This window comes from Thermobia domestica, chromosome 7 (assembly GCF_964235325.1).
Source record: "Thermobia domestica chromosome 7, izTheDome1.hap1.1, whole genome shotgun sequence".
NCBI lineage: Eukaryota > Metazoa > Arthropoda > Insecta > Zygentoma > Lepismatidae > Thermobia > Thermobia domestica.
The window spans coordinates 59,990,848-60,010,369 of NC_137460.1; positions in this window are offsets into that span (position 1 = coordinate 59,990,848).

Consider the following 19,522-nt stretch of genomic DNA (forward strand, 5'->3'; position numbering starts at 1 on the left):
ATGATTGGTGGGCAAAGTAGAAAAGACAGTGTTAAATCTAAACCATTAGAACTCGGGACGAAGGCTTTGGTGTAAATAATGATAATAATAATAATAATAATAATAATAATAATAATAATAATAATAACCATAATAATAGCTCCCTATCGTCGTGGGATGGGGGCATAAGAAGTATGACTGAATATTTGTTAACGGAAAAGATGGAACTTGTATTTTTCTCTTATAAAAGAAGAAAAAGCCCTATTTTATCTTCTCATTTTTCAGTTTTTTCGGTCTCTCTGTTTCTTTTTACACACACACACACACACACACACACATATATATATATATATATATATATATATATATATATATATATATATATATATATATATATATATATATATATATATATATATATATATATATATATAATATTTTTAACTTTCAACTGGATCTCTTTTTCGAACCCATTATATGAAATTAGTATATATCTCTAACTCAGTAACTTTCTATCACGACCTTTTCAAAATCAAATTCTATTTTGGGACCGCGGTGCCTCAGTGATAGAGCATCCACCTCTGGTGCATGGAGTCCCAAGTTCTATCCCAGCTCGCGCCAAATGAACTTTGTGGTGGACAAACACCGTGTAAGTGGGTTTTCTCGAGGTTCTCCCGTTTCCTCCCACTTTCTTCGTTCCACCATGTCATTCATTTGATCATCACCGTCTTCTTCAGCCTGCACGGCTAGGGATGCGCACGAGACAAGATCTGAGACTGTCTCGTCTCGAAAATATGCTGTAAAAGTGATGTCTCGACTCGAAAAATATATTTTTTTCTATTGGAAGAGCTGTGTCTCGACTCGAATTTTGTCAGGAAAATTCTGTCTCGACTCGTCTCGTGCGCATCCCTATGCATGGCATAACCGTGAAACGTAGAAACTCAAAGATTTCATTTCATTTCAAATTCTATTTTTATTTAAATTCCAAACTTTTTTTTCCACTGTCTAACTATAACAATTTGCCCACTATCCGAATTTTGTCACAGACATAATAAAATATTGGTCTCCATTTCTTCATTCACCTTTTGACCTTCTTTATAGTACTGAGAATGCAAACACTCATAACCAAGTACGACATAACGTACTGCTGAAAAATATTTGAAAAGTCTCACGATCGTGTAAAAGTAGAGAAAAATTTCCTTGGAGCTAACCTGTATAGCCGAGAAGAATCTCATGTTCCAACTGATGTCGTGCCTTGAAGAATAAAGCCTTTCACCTGAATCTTCCGTTGCCAGGCCTTAAACTTTGGAAACCTTTACATGGGAAGTTGAAGAAGAAAAACAGAACTTTCATTAACCTTCAGCAATATATATATATATTTTTTTTTACTTGTATGGTTATTTTTGGGGGGAAGTAATTAGTTCGTTTCGGGTCTTTGTGCGTGTACTTACTAATTACTCATGTTTATTAGCTCAACGAATCGAGGTTGTTTCATGTCCTTCTACGCGCTTTTCTTTTGTCTTTGCTTCCATTTCTCTTTCGTAGCAAAAATTTCCTTATATATAAAAAAATAAAAATGAAATTTGTTAACGAATTTAGATTACCAAAACTCTTTTATATATTTACCCTGCTCGGTGTCCGTCCGTCTGTCCTGGAGACAAAATACCTCAAGAATTACTTGATCAATCACCACCAAATTTAGCCAAAAAATAGGGGGTCAAACATTAAGAATTAAGTTCGTTGCTTGAGGCTAGGAATCCGCACGAGACAGGATTTGAAGCTGTCTCGTCTCGAAAATGTGCTGTAAAAGTGATGTCTCGACTTGGAAGAGCTGTGTTTCGACTCGAATTTCGTCAGGAAAACTCTGTCTCGTCTCGTCTCGTGCGCCTTCCTACTTGGGGCGACATTCAAACCTGAAGTGAGGTCGCGGTGGCTCAGTGGTAAAGCGTTCACTTCTTATGCATGGGGTCCTTGGTTCGATCCCCGCTCGGGACCAAGTGAACTTTGTGGTGGACAAACATCGTGTCTGTGAGTTTTCTTGGCGTCCTCCCGTTTCCTCCCACTTTCTTCATTCCACCATTTCCTTAATTTCTAATAATCACCGTCTCCTTTAGCCTAGCTGGCATAATTCTGGGACGTAAAACTTAAAGATTTCATTTTCAAAAATAAAGTGGCCGGGTTCGATTCGCGGCGGGAACTCATGTGGTTCCACATCAATCAGTAGTTCCACGTCTCATGTAGCTTCGCTGCTCAAACGGACAAGAAACTCAAACTTAACAAAACTCAAACCTGAAGTGGTAGAACTCAGCCACTTGGTGTTTTGAAGAAAAGCTGCAAATGACAGCGATAAGCAGTTTTCTCCAATCGATTAAGCGTCCTAAAAATACAACTAATCTCCGTCCTTAACTCTCTACTAAAAGTAGAGGTGGTAAAAACCTATTACAATGTCCGGTTTTAATGTGGGAACTCAGTGGTAAAGAGCTTACTTACTTCTGGTGCGTGGAGTCCCGGGTTCGATTCCCCGCCAAGCAAGCTTGTGATAGACAACATCATGTAGGTAGATTTCTTAAGGTACTCCCATTTCCTCCTGTATCCTTATTCCACCAATTCTTCTATCATCAATCACTTGCTTTACTCATCGCCTCCCTTAGCCTAACAGTCATAATCGTGGGACGTTAAACTAAAATATTTCATTTTTCTTATGCTGCTTATTTTTTGTATCCAAAGTAAATGATACTATCTTGCCTGCAAATTTGTTCGTTAAGCAACCCACGAAAAAAAATACAGGTAAAACAAAGGATGTTATAAAATAGAGGATTTACCCATACGTATCTTCATCATATGAACTCAATGAAGCCAAAAAAACAACCGAGCATCATCTAAATTGGTACGTCTGATTGACTACTCTTGTTTCCGCCATGATTGTTGGCTCGAAACATCGCGATCTTAGTGGCGCGGAGTGGGTAGAGTAGGTGTGGCGAAGCTGTGACGTATGGCTTCACGATTTTTTTGTGTGGGCAGATCCTCTATTTTATAACATCCTTGGGTAAACAATAGGAATTAGGATTTCTGCGTTTTCTGCATCTATAGTCATTGTAACATCTCACGTGTGAGAGGTGACGTACCCGCCAAGAGGAAGTGGAGAAGGAAGAATAGAATAAGGAAGGAAATACCTTTATGTTAGATGCCATTCTGGAAGCAAAATTGTTAACTAATTTATTTCCTTCTCCTCCTCCTCCTCCTCTACGCACGCTAAAACAGAAAATTAACTCGAAAAGAGCTGAATAATTCCCTACAGAACATGCATAAAGTACTATAAAAATCCATGTGTGATTAATAAATATCCAGGAAAATATGTTATATAAAATTGTGAAGAACGTGCTTAATCATTTTGGTCCCATTTCAGCTGCAAACAATGGAGAAGATTGGAAACTCTCAGTGAACAAAATTGTATATTTTACGAAAGTTATCATAGAAATTTTATTTAAATCTTCAGGGGAATCTTCAGTGAGTCTGATATTTGATTGACTTCTACTGCAAGAGTGGGGATTATGTGAAATCTCATAAACACATATATCATGTCATATTGTGTTTAAATCGAATAATATTTACGAAATTTATCATAGAACCTCCATATTTTTTAACCTGAGGAAGAAGGTAGGTTCACTCTCTTTTCCTCTATTGATTTTAAATTGAAGTAGTGAGAATAATTGTGAAGCCTCAAAAAGTATACGTCATATTCCATGAAAATTTAATATATTTACGAAAGATACCTTGGGCATATTTAAAAAAAATGAGAAGCAGAGGCATAATTCATACTACATTAGGTGACTAAATTCACCACTGATTCTTTATTGATTTTAATCCCTAGTACAAGAGAGATTGAAGAAAACAGTCAAAGAAAATGTATATTATATTATATCAGAACCAAATGAAATTTAGAAAATTTATCGTGGAACTCTTAAAATAAATTGGAAGGTGGTGATAGGATGTTAAATTCACTTCTTTTTACATTTTACTGGTTTTAACTCCCCGCAGAGTGGATAATCGGGAAGCCTCAAAGAAAATGTACGGCACATTATGCCAAACTCTAACAGTTTTAACGAAAATTATCGTGTAGATATAGGCTATATACTTGTTTTAAACTGACGCGAGGAAGGGGAAGGAAAATGTATTTACACTTTCATTCTTGGCAAATTTTAACCGAAATTGAGTGGATATAATCACAATGGCATAAAGAAAATGAAAAATGAAATGAAATCTTTAAGTTTTACGTCCCAGAGTTATGCCAGCTAGGCTAAAGGAGACGTTGATGATAAAATATGAAGGAAATGGTGGAAAAACCCCGAGAAAACCCAGGCACACGGTGTTTGTCCACCACAAAGCTCACTTAGAGCGAGTTAGGATCGAACCAAGGACCACAATGACATAAAGAAAATATATACTAAATTTTGTTATAATTGATTCTTTTTAAAACGTGGTATTATTGGGTAATTGTCTTACATGCAGATGTATAAACTTGCAACATGGGATAAAGTTCACTCCCTTTTACTTTCTTATACTTGAATTGCAACCCCAAACAATAGGGTTAGTATGCAAATGGAAGGAAGATATATACCAAGCTTCTTCTAAATCTGATAAGTTTTACGAGAGCTATCATGGAATTGACGGACGAAGGCCAGTCGAGTTGAATGGTAGAAGATTCACTAACGCTGACTTCTATTACTACTACTACTACTATTATTATTATTATTATTATTATTATTATTATTATTATTATTATTATTATTATTATTATTATTATTATTATTATTATTATTATTGGAATCAGTGGCGGCGTTGAACGTTAAAAGTGTGGGGGGGAAGACGTGATCTGAACAATTGTATATCAATGTTAGATTTCCTGCTTGTTTCTAACACTGTTTGATGAAAGGTTGTATAACTAATAGGATACTATCCTTTTTCACTTAAAATACAGTATATCGTATTTCTATTTTGTTAGGGTAAATTCGTAAGAGCATACAGGTAGGTAGTAGCCCTTTATACTCTTAAACAACGAAAGTGTAAGAAGAGATTTGAGTTCTTGCTCATGAACATCTTAAAATTCTGTCTGGAAAATTGTGTGATCAGATTATTTAATAAATTTGCAAAACAAATAAATAGAAAGGATAATATTAATCAAGGTAATGAATAATGACACTTGTTTTGCAGAAGTTATATTGAAACTGGGAATTACTGAACAACTGATACTTTTAATTCCACACATGCCATTAAATGAATGATTTTACTCTTAGAAAATCAAATACAGTAAGTACTTCAAGCATATGCTATGACATTTAAAGAAATATGCAATTGCAATATTAATTGCTTTGAATTGAAATTAAAACATAATTCCTGTAGCCTTCTTAACTCCACGGGAAGATAAATAACCAATACGTACTCACGCAACGGTAAATATCATATGGCACCATTTTTTTTCTATGAAACAGTAATACATACAAAACCTTTACCAGGGTGTCCACATTCTGGAAAATAAGTGACAGTCAGGGAAAGGTCAGGGAAATAAAAGTGTATCAGGTGAAGTCAGGGAAATGGCAGATTGGTCAGGGAAAAATCGATTTAAGTCGTTTGTTCAATTACTGAATTTATGAAATAGGGTTGATTTCTTTACTGTTACTGGATGCAAAATGTGGTGTTCTCAGTGATAATATTGAGGGAGTCAGTGTTCTCTGATATAGTTGTTGAAACTAATTTTCTGCGGAAAACACATCTAACTGCATCCTGACATATTTGCTTAAAAGGGTAGACGCTGTTCTAGAAGAATTACATGGTGCCAAGAGGATATCTGGACAAGTGGCTGAGAACGCGAAGAAATAGTATCTCCAGCTCACTGTGAAAGCTCAGACTGAAGAATTTAAGGAACACTCGAATGAATTCATAGCCAATGACGGAGATGGTATTGGACTTGATGAGAATTTTTTTTTTTTTTTTTTTACTTAGTCTTAAGAAATGGGAAGAACTTCGTTGACTTATGGTCAGTTTGAAATTGTGTTTTATCTTCTTTCACGGAAACGCATTTTTTGAAAGTGGTTTCACAATAAATAAAATTCTCATTGTTGACAACTTACAAGAAGAATCTCTGGTGGCTCAACGGATCATATATGATTTTGTGATGAGAATAGGTGGATCATCAGGATTAATAATTGCAAGAGGTATGATAAATTCAGTGAGAAGTTCAATGAGACAATATCAGGCGTATTTGGAAAAGAAAAGAGAAATAAATGCTGGAGACGAAAAGAGGAGAGAGAAACGGAAGATTCAGCAACAACTAAAGGAGCTGGAGGAAGAGAATAAAATTAAACTGCGAAGACAACAAGAAGGATATTCAGATCAATGAGAAGAAAACTATGCGAGAAAGGATGAAAATAAATTTCTAAATGGGTTGCATTTAACAACTGCACCAGCAAAAGTATGTTACATAATGTTTTTTTTTAATTATCAGTAAAATCATGTATGAACTGTTTATTACTATAGGCAATATTATAATGCTGTGTAATTGATATTATAATGTGTATTTTTTTCATATCTTAAGTACTCTGTATACTGCACACTTTCGTTTGTAACTTTACATTTTGTGTAATATGTAAGCCTAATCAATATCAGCCTAATGTACATGTTTGTAAATTTACATTCCTTTGGAAAGAAAATTGAAAAAAAGAAAGAAACAGAAGCGGAAGAGAACAAGTCAACTATGGGGAGTGTGGAGGCTGGGGTTTCTTTCTTTTTTTCTATATTTTTAAGTTATTCAGGAGTCAGGGAAATCTGGAACTTTGTCATGAAAAGTCAGGGAAAAGTCAGAGATCTTTTCTCCAAATTATGTGGACACCCTATTTACATTTCCAAATGAAATTATATAAATTAGGGCGTCACTTCAAAAAGTGGGGGGGGGGCAACTGCCTTTTCTTGCTCTCCCTAATCGCCACCCATGATTGGAATTGATGTAGTGCATAACCTAGCTATCTAATCCAGTCACCGTGCGATTCCGTTTCATGAACAATTGGGAGAGGAATTTTATATCTTGCATCTTGCATCTAGATGGATGCCAAGCATTAACAAAGAAAGGATTAAACTGAATTTTGCTTAGCCACTGTCTTAGTTGTATACTAGGAGAAGAAGAGTGACCTACTTTCAATCCTTGTTGCTATCTGTGAACGGAACACCGAAAGGAAACCTTGTATTATATAAAATGACGTGAATAACCAGGTTCAATCAACAAAAGAAAAAGGAACAAAAATTATATAAGGGTTGTGGTGGTGGCGCACCTGTCGTTCAAGGACGCGGACAATTTGTGTGGAATGTCAAAACGGAAGTGCAGCCAATAAAAAGGCAATTTATTTGGTTCAACTTAAAAGCTAAGCTGGTTGACAAGAAGTTTTTTTAAGTGTAGGCTATAAAGGAATTTCTTTACTGCATTTTCATTGCATGCAAGGACAATGCACGATCAAAATATATTACGTAGTTTAATTGAATATACTGTATCTATAAATAAGCTACAAGTATATGATTGGCCTCATTTATTTCACTGCAACATACAAGAAAAGTGTGTTAGAAAAAACAAAATCCATTGAATTGGGTACAAACGGGTCAATACGATATTTGTCTTCATTTTCTTTCTTTCTTCTCCGTTTTCAGGGAAATTACACTTGACAAATTATACAATTTTGGGATTTTTGGCATATTTACGAGGAGTGATCAGAAAGTAATGTTACAAAGCCTGTTGTGAAACGTGTACATATTATTTCATACAACCAATACAGCCAACAGACAGTACATACATTAGGTAATTTTGCGACAAAGTCTCTATATCGGTTGAAGCACTTAAGCACGTCATGGGATGAGTTTGAAGATTCCCTTCTGGTAAAAATCCTATTCTTGCGTATTCGGCCGAAGTGTTTCACCTCCGAATGTGTTGGATGCTTCCGAACGACATGTCCAATTCTACCATCAGATGCCGTAACGTGATCCTCCTGTAGTTCTGAATCAGCTCCTCCACACGAACTGTGTTAAAACTTACTGATGCCGTGCTGGGTCGGTCACTGCGCTCCTGTTGGTGACGTTTCTCCACCAGCCACAAATTTGCGATACCATTCTGTGACATGCTGACTAGATATTACAGTCTCTCCGTAAGCTCCTAGCAGCTGCCGGTGAATTTCAGCCACGGTTACCTGTTTCTCCCACAGAAATCGAATAACTGAGCGGACTTCTTCGCACAACTATAGTGCTGCCAAAATGTCTTGAGTCGTGGCAAAAATGCGAACTAAAGCTCACACCCTCGACACACCCACGCGTTGATCCAATAAGAGTTCAGCTGTTGCTAAGCGAGAGAGCTTTGGCGAAAGGGAGTGGAATTCCTTCAGCCGATAGCAGCGCCTGGAACGGAAGATTAGGTGTCAAGTCAATGTGGTATATCTTTAGCACCGTAGGTGACGAGTGGCTGAAACTCTACACAGTTGCCAACTCCATGTATTAAAATTACCGCACACTCACTCCTCATTTCTCTATAACAGACGAAACTCTAGAAATATCGACCTTTTGTAACCTTAGTTTCTGATTCTTCCTCATACATATGCACAACTGCCGACAAGAAATGACATATTAAAATACTAACACGCTGAATCAGTGCAGTCGGACCTTGGATTGAAGTTCTGTTCTGGATGCAAATCCGAGATTTGGATTCGGGATTCAAGTTCAGATTCTAATCCAAATCCGAAATCCGGGTTTCAGAATCCAGATCCCTGGGTACCCGGATGTGATCATCTCTAGGAGATAGGACAAAATGCATGCTGCTTTGCGTAACAAAATATCTTGATTAATGCTTTGAAGTTTTTCTTTTTTCGGCGCGGAGGGAAACGGGGGAGGGGAGTAGGAAGAGTCATCTAAGCAACTTTTGTAAGAATAAAAACGTAAATAAATAATAGTGAAAAGAAGTTTACGGTGGTGCTTAGCTATAGAATACTCGCCTCTAATTAGAAGAGCCCCTAGTTCGACATACTATGTGATATTATCTCAAAAGATATTATGTCAATATGTTTTCTCCCGTTTCCTTCCATTTGCTTCATTCCAGCATTATTTAATCACCATTCATCCACCTGTATTCATTATCTGTCCTTTCCCTTTATCCTATGCAGCATATGCTTGTGATGCTAAGGATTTTATTTCTTTTCATGCCACAAAAAATTTTGGGGAAAGCTGTGTTTAACACATTCATTTCCAACGCTTTAACAAAAATTAAAGAAACGGCAGAAAATGAAAATGAGAAGGAATATTTTCAGTTTAACGTCCCACAATTGTGCCCTTTAGGTTAAGAGAGACGTATGATTAAAGCAAGGATGTTATAAAATAGAGGATCTGCCTATACGTATCTTCATTCTATGAACTCAATGAAGAAAAAAAAAATGAGCATCATCTGAGCTGGCACGTCTGATTAGCTACTCTCGTTTCCGCCATTAACTGTTGGCTCGAAACATTGCGATCTTATTGGCGCGGAGTAGGCAGAGTAGGTGTGGCGAAGCTGTGACGTATGGCTTCACGAATTTCTTGTATGGGCAGATCCTTTATTTTATAACATCCTTGGATTAAAGCGTTGGATGGATGAATAATGATGGAAAAATTGCTGAAATGAGGAAGTGGGAGTACTCCGAGAAAACTCACGGATACGATATTGTCCACCAAAAACTTACTTGAACGGGGATTGAACCAGGAACCCCACGCACCAAAGGTAAGTGCTGTACTACTTTTTTTAAAAAAATACTTTCTGACTTATTTTCTATTTCTACCACTTTTCAGGACTACTAGACTCGACAGGGACACGAACACAGAAAAATCGAGGACAGTTAAAATTGCAAAGGATTCTCTCACCAGGAATCGAACGCGGGACCATGTACACCAAAGGCGCACGCGCTAGCCGCTAGATTAACAGGTAGAGCACCACCGAGCCACCGTGCCCCCTAAAGAAACGACAGAGAGAGAAACCCTACAGCAAAGGAGGGGAAGGGAAGAGGTAGCAGAATTGAATAAACCAATGTTGCTACTGTACTACAAGTAGTCATTAATCCATGAGGTGTATGTATAAACAACCATCGAATTTATGATATCGATCTTTTTTTTCTTTTTACTTGTCACTGTTGCTCTTTCTGAACACTACTTTTTCATTTCTCTCTGCTCTTTCTCCTCTCCATATGGTTTAGTAAAAAAGGGAGCACCAAAATGTAACATAGCAGAACATTCATTCGGAAATGACTAGTGCTCTCCAAATCGATTTTTCGTTGTACTTAAAATCGATTGTTTCAAGAGTTGATTTTTAAAAAATGATTTTCACATTCGATTAAAAAAAAAAAAAAACGAAAATATCATGAAATTTGAACAGGTATAGAAATGACTAGTCTAGCAGGTCTTTCCTAAGGTTTTGCCATCCATTTGTAAGAATCTTCGGAAAACAAATCAATGTTAAGACATTTCTAGGTTCTGTACAAAGAATCTTCTTCTTCACCCTCTTCCTTTTCTTTCTTTATTTATTTATTTATTTTCTTTCCTTTTTTTTTTTTTTTTTTTTTTTGTTAAGAAGAAAGAAAACTGTTGGAAACACTCATAAAAATCTATGCTCAACATCTTGCTTATACATAGTATACATACAGTTCACAAACTTCTCCCTTTGCGATTCCCACTTATTCGATTGTTGACAACACGACGTTATCTCAAAACGAGATATGAATGGGAATTAAGCTTGCATCATAATGAAATCATTAAATGTAATTGCTGTCGTAGACACAATGATAAGGTTGACCTCAAGCGTTTAAGAATACTTAAGATTTTAAGAAAAGATATACAATCTGAAGTTTCTTATGAGCATCTCACAGTAATTGATATATTTTTTTCTTCTTAATAACTTTCTCCTGATTCCTTCACACGATTTATTTACAGTATTCTATGTTAAAGTATAAATTTAAAAAAAAAAAAGTAAAAGAAAGAACTTATCACATATTCCCACTAACAGGCGTGAAATCTCACTTCAGTTGCAAGTTTGCTGCTCGCCAATTACACCGAAAGAAGAAATAAGGTGAGCCATATCTGTTTTTGTATATACCTACGTTATTTTTTTCTCATACAGATATTACAAAACACCGTTTCGAACGGTTCAGTGTTAACAACGTTTTGTTATATAACCTAAATATGTTTTTTTTTTCTTCTTAATTTTTTTTTTTTTTCATAGGCTATATCAGCTTAAGTTTGAAATACAGTACAACTGATAAGCTACCAACCGACAAAAAGACTTTTTCACTCCCATAACCAAAAACCACAAAATCGGTGAAATAAATCTTTTTGTTTTGCATGAGTGCATACAGTTTGCTTCCTCACTATTCTTAGTATATAGTACACGTAGTCCGCGTCATCAGCACTTTGTTCAACTGGGTATGGTAGGCAACGTAATGTGCGAATGACGTCGTTCACGTGAGTGATTTTGTCACAGTGTGTACGCAACTGTTAAAGAAATTCTGCAACGGCACGTAAGATAGGCTATCCTATCTATATTATAAAATTAAAAGTGACTGACTACGTTTCTGACTCTTAATCTCTTGAACCATTCAACCAATCTCGATCAATTTTTCAACGTAGGTGAGTTCGAGACTGGGATGATTTTTATCTATTCATTTCGACGGTACTACTTAGGAGAAGAGGAGAAGGGGCGATATACAAAAAAATACAATAAAATGAACCACCTGACCGCTCTCGATCAAATTTTCAACATAGATGAGGTTCGGACCTGGAATTGGTTTTTATCATATCACTTTGACGGTGTAACTTAGATAAGTGGAAGGGGGATATTTAAAAATGATCGAAAATGACCTATATTAGTGTCGAATCCATAGTTTTCGGAGATGAGATAAGGAGTTGTGTATTTAAAGTTTAAATCGAAATTCAACCTCGCAACTTGGGGGAGGAGGTAAGATAAACATGATCGAAAATGACCAATATTAGTATCGAATCCATAGTTTTCGGGGTCGCTCAGATGAACAGTGACACTTTCGATGTCGTTTAAAACCAAATTCAGACATGCAATTTGGGAAATTGAGAAATAATTTAAAATGATCGAAAATGACCGATATTAGTGTCGAATTCATAGTTTTCGGGGACGCTGAAGTGAACAGTAATACTTCCGAGACGTTTAAGTCCACATCATTAAAAACAAAAACAGGACACTTCACGGGTACCAAATACATGAGATAAGGAGTTGTGCATTTAAAATTTCTATTTAACCCAGCGAAACGGGTAATCGATGCTATAATAGTAACTAATAAGATGGTTTTACTTTCTTCTTCTTGTCAGGCAAGTGTTTGAAAATTTGTCTGAAATGTTCTTAAAAAAAAAGTTTCCAAACAGGGTTTTATGGATCGTGGGAAGAGAAGGTAGAGCTCTTGGATTACATTCAGAAAAGTAACGAACGACAAGAGGTATAACGCACTGGGGCTCCTGGACGAAGGGGTTCCGAACACACTGGTTGAAACTCATAATACGCAGCCCACCAACTACTGAGTATTAAAATTATTCTGTTATTCATGTTGTATGTGAGATTTGTACATTATAAAATTTCAAACTAGTAGCAAACTTGTTTTAATCTCCTTCACTCATTGTTAAACTGGAAGATAAAAATCATTTAAACGATTAATATAGCATGCATCGTGCGATACACAGGCAAACATCCAGTTTAGCCTGAGCCCTTAAATGTAGAATAGCAAAAGAATCACTAAGATGAAAGGGAGACTGATCATCAATATATCATTACGGTAACTACCAAAACTATCTTTGTTGAAATCGAAAGAAATATATGATAGACTGTTTTGTTTTTGTTTTAATTATATTACCTGTTCATGGCATATAAAACAAATATGGCGTAGGTACTTTACACTGTTAATTTACAAAAGATTTTCTCTCATGCCATGGTCTCCCAGATTTCCAGACTAAACCCAGAACACCTTATGAAAATTTACAGTATGTTGATAACTATGCGGTGGCTCCAAGTAATGTAGTCGTTAACACTCTCGTCTTTGGTGCGAGAGGCCTCAGGTTCAATTCTCGGTGGGGACTCTTGGTCGAAAAAGTATGAAAGATTTTTCAAACCAACCATCGTTAGTTTTTCCTGGGCTTTCCTCATTCACACCAGGCAAATGCCGGGATTATACCTAACATACAGGTCCCAAGCCGCTTCCTTCTTTCCCAATCCTTTCTTCCTTCCATTTCCTCGGACAGTGTGGTCGTTGAGGGACGTCATCTCTCATACACGATGGGCTAACATGGCCATAGATGCCGAAAGAACAGAAATCTAAATCCAAACCTAACCTAACCTAATAATTATGCACTTACTCCATGCTGGAATAATCAGAAAATAATCCGGGATTGTCCCGCGTAAACCAAAACGTCTTGAAGTCTCACTCAAGGACGTACCCAGGAATTTATTTCTGGTGAAAGTCCAAAGCTTTCCATGGTGGCTAATTCATTATGATGATAAATTATATTAACGTGTGTAAAATTACTCTTAAATTATTCACGAAGAAATTAAATGTCGACTAAAAGCAGGGAATTCGTGTTACTATTCGGTTCAAAATCTCTTGTCGTCGCGAATTCTGTCGAGGAATTTGAAGCTTAAAATATATAAAACGATAATCATGCCTGTTGTTCTGTATGGTTGCGAAACATGGTCGCTTACTCTGAGGGAAGAACATAGACTGAAAGTATTTGAGAACAGGATCCTGAGAAGAATATTCGGACCCAAGAGGAACGAGAATGGGGAATGGCGGAAGCTTCATAACGAGGAACTACATAGTTTATACGGTTTACCCAACATTGTTAGGGTCGTCAAGTCTAGGAGGCTTAGGTGGGCAGGTCATGTAGCTAGAATGGAAGAAAGTAGAAACGCTTTCAAAGTCTTGACTGGTAGACCCATAGGAAAACGACCATTAGGAAGACCTAGGCGCAGATGGGAGGATAATATTAAGATGTATCTCGCAGAGATAGGAATACAAAGTAGAAACTGGATCCAATTAGCTAAGGATAGAAGTCAGTGGAGAGCTTTTGTGAACGCGGCACTGAACCTCCGGGTTCCATAGGCCATAGAGTTAGTTAGTTAGTTAGTTAAAATTACTCTTAAAACTAGACCAAATTTACAGAAAATTCAGGATTTTGGGGGGTATAGTTCCCTAGCATCCCCCCTGACTATGTCCCTGGTCTTATTTACGCCTTTCCAATTTTAAGAAAACTCAAAATTCAAGTGATCACAGTAACTTTTCTCTGTTACCACGTCCTCACGATTACGGAAGTTGTGGTATTAACATAGTTCCGCTAATGGGTTTCTTGGTGAAATCACACTTCTAGATTATTTTTTTGAACCCAAGTCACTATTACGAAACTTCAATGACCATACAAAGTTTACAGCAGTGTCATTCTCAAGAGAGCCTAACAGTGTATTTAGTAAATAAAAAGTTTCGAAATTTCTCACATATTGTAGCTTCTTTTCCTAAAATATGACATACATTTTTTCCCACCAAATCTAGCCTTCGGTTTCATTGCAATTTTCGTGGTAGCACATTAACTGAATCACCTTAAAGCAATAGAGAAAACAAATGAGGAAGAGCTTTTTTTTTTTTTAATGAAGGCGTTATTTTAAATTTGGAAAGAAGTGTAACGGTTTGTTAGAAATTGGTGAAAAGAAATTCTTGGTATCTTGGTAACATTGTTGAAGAAAATGTCCTTCACTTGTTATGACATAATTTCCTTTCTTCGTCGTCTTCTTCTTCTCTCTCAATTGATGGATGACACGCAATGTGATTCCAGGTATTTGTGAATGCAACTAGCTTTTCATTCTTCCTTTACTCACAATATACCGACCACTTAACCTACTTGTCAATATATCATACTAACCAAAAAATTGTATTTTAACTGTACCACAGATCTTTTGCAAGAGCACCTCTTTAACATTAAGTTCTTGTTAGGAGTACAAAGTTCATCACTGCGTAACTTGTTTGAAAATTAGCATACCATACTACAATAGGGGCAAATTAAGAATATCAGGGTCACTTTTGCTAATTAACAACTAATTTCATGGAACATCATTAATTGATTAAGTAAAATTAGTCAGCAAAATGTTTACCTAAATATCAGAACTTACAGTAGGACAGCAATTGCTCAGCATAGCATAGAGAGATGCTATCTGAAAGAAGATGACCATAGCCACAGGCAGTGGCGTATTTAGGACTTTGTTTCAGGGGGTGCTATGCACAACACGTGAATAATGAAATGAAGTTGTGCATATAGTAAATTTATTTCGGGGGCGGGGGGATTGAGCCCGATAGCCACCCTCCTAAATACGCTACTGGCTACAGGTATTAACCACAGCTACAGGTTTAACCTCTACTTATAGGGGCACGGTTGTTTAGTAGCGGAGCTCTTACCTCTGGTGCGTGGGGGTTCCTAGTCCGATACTCGGCCAAGTAAGTTTCTGGTGGACAACATCGTGTCCGTGGGTTTTCTCGAGTACTCCAGTTTCCTCCCACATTTTCGTTCCACCAAGTCTTCCATAATCATTCACTTGCCTTAATCATCGTCTCTCTCAGAGCCTAAAAGGCGTAATCGTGGGACATTGAACTCAAAGATTTAATATTTTACTAACTAATTTTGTGATTGTACACAGTGTTCTCCATGATGCGAGAAATTTCTTGTCTCGTCTCGAAAATTTCGAATTCGAGACGAGATAAATTACATTTTTCAACTCGTTTTCGTGACGAGACTAGAAATTTCACGAGTCTTCTGAATAATGTTAGTTTACCTAACCATGTCGGTCCCGGTATCCCCACAGAGGACATAAAATATGACGATATTACCCTTTCTTTCTTTACAACTTTAAAATCTGACTGGCAACATTGGAAACTGTTTACAGAGGATGATCATAAAAATGGATCATGCCCTGTAAACTGTTTTCAATGTTGCCAGTCTGCTTTTAAAGTTGTAAAGAAAAAAATAATATCGTCATATTTTATGTCCCCTGTGGGGGACACCGGAACCGACATGCCTAAGTCTAAGATTTCAAACGCTGTTTTACTGTAATATAATCCATAGAATTAAAACTATAGTATAAATTGATATAGCGATTGTAAGAACACAAATGAAGATCATTTATCAACGTTTAAAGATACACAAGTCCTTCCACAATATACTCCAATTATACACAGCTTTGAATATTGTTACATCACACCCTTTGGGGATTTTTCGTGACGCAGAAGGATTTTGGTAAGTTGTAGACTAAATTTTTTTTTTTTAAAAAAAAGGAAAAAAGCAGGGAATTAATTTTGTACATGATTTTAGATAACAGGACGAGAAAAGTTTTTCGAGAATTTAGCCGAGTTGAAAATTCTACAAAATTTACGAGACGAGAGGACACGAGAAAAAACCTTATTTCTGGTTTTGTGTGCGACAAATATAACGAGATTCGAACCTGCGATAGCAATGGTCGAATCGGAAATAATTTTCAGCTATATGCTTATTTGCATAGATTTATTTTTGTATACTTTTAGAGAAGTTATCAAATAAGTTATCATCGTATTTATTGTTCTTCTTGTATCAGAACTAACTCTTTTTTTTAAAAAAAAAAAAAACTTTTTCCCGCACACAAATGATATGCTATACCGTTTCATACCGGATCAATTCAACTGCTTTGCGACAGACAGGCCTTGTGATTGCAGTGTCAACCAGCTTTTTTTTTTTTTTTTTTTTAATTTATAGTACAATCAGATGGAATATTATGCTCTATATTTCACTTCCTTGTGAATAGTATTTTGATTAATACAGGTTGCATTAAATTTGAACAATATATGTTCTCTACTAAAGCATGAGACAAACTTGATTGCGTTTGAAGACCGCACTTCGAGTTTCCTTTAAATCCTGTTTCCAAGTTAGTGATGAGCAAATGCAAGACCAAGACCAAGACCCGGGTGGTCTTGGTCTTGGTCTTGGTCTTGCACATCCAGTCTTGGTCTTGGTCTTGCACTGGAATATTTGGTCTTGGTCTTGATCTTGGTCTTGCACACCCAGTCTTGGTCTTGGTCTTGGTCTTGCTGCAAGAGTCTTGCAAGTCTTGCTTTTAAGAAATCTTGTGCTTTTCATATGTAAATTTTACTCTGGGTAAGTTCTACAATGCGCCAATAGTAACGGAAATACAATGTATGTTTCTAAATGAAATACAGTTTACCTTCGTGTAAGTATGATGATAGTATACAGCATAAGTGATAATCTTCATTTTTTCCAATGGGTCTCCACGCTTCACTACTTATAAGATAAATTACAACGTTTCGTAGTCTTTTTATATTTTTTTAACAGATTCAATACTCTACTGGTTCCCAAATTGGGGAGACGCATGAAAGAAAATCAAGACGGCACAGATTACTGAAATACAATAAATTCTAAATTATTTTTACAGTCTAAAGGCGTCAGATTTTTTTATTTTCAACTAAGATTAGCTAATCTTTGTATTGAACAAAGTTTCAATTAAATATTGAGATTTTATTTTACTGATTCCCATATGTACTTATGGGACAGAAACATGGACATTACGCAAAAGCGATGAAAAATATTGAAGGCTTTCGATAAAAGGAGAGAATTAGCTGTGTTGAACGGAAAACGAATGAGAAGGTGTTAGAAATATTAGCAGTAGGGGAGAAAAGAAGAATTTTAGATATAATTAAGAGGAGGAAAAGGAACTGCTTGGGGGAACTTTGTTATGAGGGACATGCTAGAGAATATGGTGGAAGGAAAGAGAGGTAGGGGGCAAAGGTATTAAAATAGAAAAGTGCTACGTCAAGACGAAGAGACTAGCTGAGGATCACTCTACATCGAAGCTTCTGAATTGCAACAAGTGACCTGCCAATAATGGCAGAATAGCTATGGTGATGATATGTTAGCAATATTGGCCAAAAAAGAGAGAAAAAAATTAAAATAATAACGATTATAATCAAACCTCTTAATATTTTATTATAACTTGAGTATAAAAACTTAAAATGACTCAACTGTCTATGTCTTTTGTGTAAACTTAACTTATACAAATACTTTTGACCTATATTAGAAATACAAAACCCAACATCAAACTCCAAGTTATTTGAAATAACTGTACAAATCACTCTCACTTGTGAATATGGATGACTTATTGTTGTATAATGTTATATGGCTCAATTCTCGTAAAACAATTATTCAACGTATAAACACCCGCCCATGAAATCAAACTTGCGTTCACATGACCTGTGCAAATGTCAATGAAAATGTTATTTCGATATTAATTTTTTGAGCACACATTAAAAATTTCTAACGGATGCTTGATCCTTGTAGCCAAGGCCATACCCATTTAGTCGGCATCTATGGTGTACGGAATTACCGATGTTCAAAACTACATTTCTCTTTAGTTTTATGAGAAGAACACCACTAATATGTTTTGAAATGATGTTATATCAAGTTTTACGTGCCACGATTATGCACCGAGGCTAAGAGAGATGGTGATGATGAGAAATGGATGAAATGGTGGAATGAAGAAAGTAGAAGGAAACGGGAAAATCCCGAGAAAACCTACGCACATCGTCTCTATCCACCAAAAAAGGTCACATGGTGCATGCTGGGATCGAACCAGGGGCCCTAGCACCAAGGGTGACGCTCTACCACTGAGCCGGTACTTGTGCAAGACTCTTGCGCAAGAGTCTTGGTCTTGGTCTTGGTCTTGCAGGTATGATCTTGGTCTTGGCCTTGGTCTTGCATCGGGATTCCTGGTCTTGGTCTTGGTCTTGCATGCAAGACTCTTGCAAAAACTGCAAGACCAAGACTCTTGGGCTCATCACTATTCAAAGTGAAAAGATGGTGTTGCCAAATCTTTGTATACATTCACGTTAGTCTATATCTATGTGCCACCTGCCCATCTGCTCGTTCTGTAGTACGTATCTTAGCTGCATCCCTTTATCACATGGCAACATGGTCTTAGTCTCATTCGCTTATATCACGCCCAATCAAGTTTGCCCTACACTCTAAACATTACAATACTTACTAGGCCTTATGCACAGTCGTTTTGACGTATTGTTAGCGTCATACTAAAGGCCTTACTCCTGCAGAAAGCTTATGTTAGTCGAACTCTTTAGTATGGCACTAATCACGCAACAAAGCCACTCTGCATAAGGCCCATTATATCAAGAAGCATAGTAAGCTATTGTTAGATATTCACTGTGAAAACATGGAAAATTCAAATGTTTTTATTGGGTTACTTTACTATTTGTCAGCGTCAAATCTTTCAATTTAAATTTCAAGCAGTTTCGGAACTGACAAGAGACAAGGGCGCCGATTTTTTTGTAATTTTTTTTTGGGGGGGGCATTCAGATGCAGAACGCATATATGATAATTTTAAGACAAATTGCATTGAAATTATACCAAATATTGTATATTCTTAAATACAATGCGGGGCCCA